Below are 5,749 nucleotides of genomic sequence, written 5' to 3'. Positions count from 1 at the left end.
TCTCGGATTCAAAAATACAACAAGAATACAAGGTGAGCAAGGTGTATATCACACCAAAACAGTAACAACACGTGAAGAAAAAGATGAAAAAAAGGCACAAGATTCGGATTTAACAATAACAACAAGAACACAAGATTACAACACAAACACTAAACACGATTACAAAAAAGTAAAGGGATGGATAGATAAACCACATGAAGGTATAATCTTAAGAACCCAAGAATGGACACTCTTGGACCCTTAACACTACACACAATAATAAAACTATCTCTTATGTGACACAAGATCGGATTGCACCTCTCTAGCATCAACGTTTCCAAGCAAGCAACAACAAAAGAAAATCCATCCTATTGTTGTATCCTAGTTTTGGTTTTGGTGCCTCAAGGAGAGAGGACTTGTGTTCTTTGGTCTTTCAAGATTCACAAATATCATCAAAAACTAAATCTAAAAATCCTACAATGTTCATTTTATAACTATTACAAAATATAAGTTAAAATGACCAAAAGGCCCTTCAAAGAGTGGGCACACATCTATTGTAATTTATGGGCTGATTTGGGTGCATTTTGGGCCTCTTTTACACTTCAATTGCACATGCCAAGGCTCGGGCCCAACATGCACTCTCCTAAGTCCATATCCGAGATTATTCCCGTATCATTCTCTCCATCTTGAGAGGAATTTGTCCACAAATTCACGGCTTCACCTCGTTCAATTGGTCACTTCAAAGGAAACCTACTCAAAACAAGTCACAAAAAACAAGTCAAAAAATAGTCTACAAAATCATGAAGAATTCAATCAATAACAACAAGCCTCGGCCAACATCTTATTTTGAACCTCGGCTTCCTCTCCATCTTAAGCCTTATCTTTAATCTCATCCGAAATAAGTTTCTTACCATCATACAAGTATTGTAGTAGTCTCTATATCCTTCATGTTCCCTTCTACCATACTCCTCTACATGGATATATTGGTTTTGGTGAAGTAGAGTTTCGGTTTAGAGGAATGATTTGGTAAGGGAGAGCTTCGGTTGTGGAGCTTGGATGGGAGGAAATTGGCTTCCAAGTCTCTCTTGTTGGACTTGATCGAATTGAGAGGGAACTGACTCATTTAGGTCTCGGGTTTGAGAACATTTGTTGGCTTGGCTTATGTCTATGTCATTTAGTGGTGGTCTTGGAGGGTTGATCGTTTGAGGTAAAGCTTTGGGAATACAAACTTGAGAGTTCCTTCGGCTCTCCACTCGATCCAACCTCTCAAGTATAGTAGATCTGAGCCCAATTTATCAAGACCCGCATTCACCTTAGCTATGGAACCTTGTTTCATGGGAAAGTGGAATTGAGAAGTGATGTTAAGTCTTTTAGTGGTTGGGAGTCTTTCAAGACTAACAATTACTTACACCTCTTTCTTTCACCTTTTAGGATCTATCATTCACTTTATGTTAACAAGGTGATGAATATGGTGAAGAACTTCAAGAACAAAACAACCACAACAAGAACAACCAACAACAATCTCCCAAGAACAACAACAAGTTCCAACGCCCAATTTCACAACAACAAGACCAATATAAAACCACTAACAAATGGCCAAGTTTCTTTGGTATTGTATTTTCGGTTTTAACACTAGATGAAGGTTGTGATGAACAAAAAGTACACAACAACAACCACCAAGATAAAAAAACAACATCAACCAATGCCCAACAACGAGGTCACCACACAGCCAAGTTAAAACAATAACTTCAACTCACGGCCACTTCTTGTTCATAACAACAACGTCAATTTTTAAAGCTCAAATCTAGATATAGACTCAATGTGTTAGTGAGGAACAAAACTAACACTTAGAGAGAACAAATACAAGTAAAAATCTCGGCCAAGAAACAACAAGAACACACTTTTCAGTCAAAAACACAACACGGACAGATTGCTATTTTTTCTGGAATTTTTCAGTTTTGAACACTTTTTTTTAATTTTTTCACTAACAAGCCCAAGATTGATCTTGTGGAAACAATATCAAGCCAGACTTTGATACCAAATGATACGATAAAAACTTGAAAGAAACGAAATCAATCAAAAATAGTCCACAAACACACTCCAAAATAATCCACAAATCACTAAGATCCTTGGACCGATTGGAGACCTCTCTCGGATTCAAAAATACAACAAGAATACAAGGTGAGCAAGGTGTATTTCACACCAAAACAACAACAATACGTGAAGAACAAGATGAACACAAGGCACAAGATTCGGATTTAACAATAACAACAAGAACACAAGATTACAACACAAACACTAAACACGATTACAAGAAAGTAAAGGGATGGATAGATAGACCACATGAAGGTATAATCTTAAGAACCCAAGAATGGAAACTCTTGGACCCTTAACACTACACACAATAATAAACCTATCTCTTACGTGACACAAGATCGGATTGCACCTCTCTAGCAGCAACGTTTCCAAGCAAGCAACAACAAAAGAGAATCCACCCTATTGTTGTATCCTAGTTTCGGTTTTGGTGCCTCAAGGAGAGAGGACTTGTGTTATTTGGTCTTTTAAGATTCACAAATATCATCAAAAACTAAATCTAAAAATCCTACAATGTTCCTTTTTATGACTATTACAAAATATAAGTTAAAATGACCAAAAGACCCTTCAAAGAGTAGGCACTCATCTATTGTAATTTATGGGCTGATTTGGGTGCATTTTGGGCCTCTTTTACACTTCAGTTGCACATGCCAAGGCTCGGGTCCAACACACACTCTCCTAAGTCCATATCCGAGATTATTCTCGTATCATGGATGAAACAAACAAAATCATGAGAACCATAAACGGTAAAAAGTTGGTTGTGTGACATGTGTTGTCTAGGTGCACATTAAAGCTCGACGATTCAAAGATATCAAATCTACCGATTGACCGAGTGCATCCGATACATGTTCACTACGGAAAGGTCAAAGGGGAACCCACTTATCCAGATGCAATCAGTCTTTGCTTGATGATCGCATACTTATTCGTAAAGTTTTACAAAGAGTAGTCATTCCCCATTCATGTGGGGGATTGTTGGGTTCAATTGGTGTGAATAAAAAATGAAAAGTTGCTTGGAAGGGACACCACTCTTTGAGTAAAAGACACTATTTTGGGAAAAGGTATGATTGTTTAGATGGTTATGGCTGTTTGGAAAAGACACATTCTTTCGAATATATGGACAGACATGACTGTTCAAAAAGGATACACCTTTCCAATGAACCATTGCCTCCTTTCCAAAGGGGCACGTTATGGCTATATAAACCTGCATTTTTTCCACGGGTTGCAGATAAATTTTTCTGCATAAGCAAAACCTTTCTCTTGCTTCAAAATACTCCGTGTGATCATCTCCCGTTGAGTGAGTTCGAAGAGAATCCGATCGTTAGGTACTACTACAGTCGGATTGTTAACGATCGGATTATTAAGCTATTTTATTCTGGGAGGAAAATTCCGCAACCTCGGGTACTTGAGGGGAATTACTTCCTTAAGGACACTCCGTGAAGTCAGAGGACTTGACTTTTTCTGCTTCGTCTAATTTTCTTTAAAATGCTGAAAACACACTTCTTTGAAAGGTCATTTTTGATTTTGTGTTGAAGGTGTTGGAAACTTCATAAGTGTTCTTAATTTATTCGTGAACTTTTGTTGAAGTAAATTTTTATTTACCCGAAAACAAGAGAAGCTACAGATTTGAGAGATGTTGAGACAAATGAAAGGCGGCATACATCAAGCGGGATCATTAAGGCTAAGATGCCAGCGATGCAACTCTCCGGTAACATCCACAAATAAGAGCAACTACTCTTCTCATCAATTTCTTCACCTTTCTATTTCTCCATTTGTGTGTTTACAATAACACTTTCTGCTCTTTTTTCCTAATAATTAAATTCATACTATATATAAGTATCTATTATTGAAATACACATCAATAGTGTATACTCTTACACTATTATATAAATTTACTTTTTCAATACTTATATATAGTATGAATTTTTTTAACATAACTATAGGATATATGTTAAAAGCTATTGAATTTTGCTGAATTCTTAAGTGGAATATCAGCTCTGTCCCAATCAACAAAAAAAGTTGATTATGAGCTTGGTTGAGTTCTTGCTCGAAGATGTTATCGACTTTCAATTTGAGGTTTTAGTATACATTACTGGAATTTAACTTGTAAATAATAGCAACTTCAGTATTGTGTCTGTATTTCAATTATGAATGTTTCAACCTTCAGCATGGTGTACTGGAGTTCTTCTCTCTCTATATATATTTATTTGTACTGGAGTTCTTCTGTTGTTTGCAAAGAGATACTTTTGTTTAAATATTTGTTTCAAATTAAAAAGTATATTCCTATTGCATTTCAAACAATTGCTAAATACTAATGAATCGGTTGTAGGATGCATTACAGAAAATAATATGTATATTAGTAAAAGGGCAGCTCAGAGCATTAAAGTTCCTGTTATGCATAGGGTCCAAAGAAGAGCTCCACCAAAAGAATGCGGGATTAACCGCATTTTATATGTTTCGGATCTATTTACGTACATTTGAAGGGCATTTAAACGTTCATTTTCAAAATTATGGCGGGAAACACAAAATCCCTTTCTATTCAATAGGGTAGAAACAGAATTAAGAAAAACTCTTGTTTATTAACAATGAATAATAATGAAAGCACTTATTTTTTTTTCAAAGACTAAATATCCAATTGATAAAAATGAAAGAAAGATGACACGACCTTTTATGATTATTGCTCATTTTGAGCATAAAGCGGTTTATTCCTATCCTTATGAATCGGACAATACTATGTTATTCCCAATATTTGTATTAGGACTCTTTACTTTGTTTGTTGGATCGATAGGAATTCCTTTCAACCAAGAGGGAGTGAATTTGGATATATTATCGAAATGGTTAGCTCCATCTATAAATTTTTTGCATCAAAAGTCGAGTAATTCGATGGATTGGAATGAATTTTTAAAGGATGCGGTTCTTTCAGTCAGTATAGCTTATTCGAAATATTTATAGCATCCATTTTATATAAACCCAATTATTCTTCTTTAAAAAAATTGAAATTATTAATTTTTTTTGTTAAAAAGGGTCCTAAGAGAATTCTATGGGACAAAATTATAAATGGCATATATGATTGATCATATAATCGTTCTTACACAGATGCTTTTTATACAAGATTCTTAGTTGGTGGGATTAGAGGCTTAGCTGAATTTACTCATTTTTTGATTAACGAGTAATTGATGAGATGACTAACGAGATTGAGGTTATTAGTTTCATTGAAGGAGAAGGTATCAAATATATAGGGGCGGACGCATCTCTTCTTTATCTCTTCTTATATTTAGCTTATGTTTCCGTCTTTTTATTAATTTATTACTTACTGGCAGCAACGTATATTGCTAGTGATATTACTTATCTTTGATTGATAGAATTGTCAGCATACACATAACAATTACATTTATCAATTATACACCTTTATGGGAATCTATTGGAATCAACCTGTTCACCTCATCTATGAGGTAGTGGTATGAACTGCGTATATTCTATTCTCCCAAAATTCATTATGTAAGAATACACACCAAATTTGTTGTTATAGTAGTGACAATACACCTTTATATTGAATAAGATGTATAATTAATACACAACAAACCATTATATCAACAATACAAGAGTTGTATTTGAATAAGTATGATTAAGACAAAACTATCTTTAATACACCAAACCAAACTGTGTATAATAATTGATT

Source organism: Capsicum annuum, chromosome 12, assembly GCF_002878395.1.
Source record: "Capsicum annuum cultivar UCD-10X-F1 chromosome 12, UCD10Xv1.1, whole genome shotgun sequence".
NCBI classification, from domain to species: domain Eukaryota; kingdom Viridiplantae; phylum Streptophyta; class Magnoliopsida; order Solanales; family Solanaceae; genus Capsicum; species Capsicum annuum.
This window is presented reverse-complemented; position numbering follows the sequence as displayed.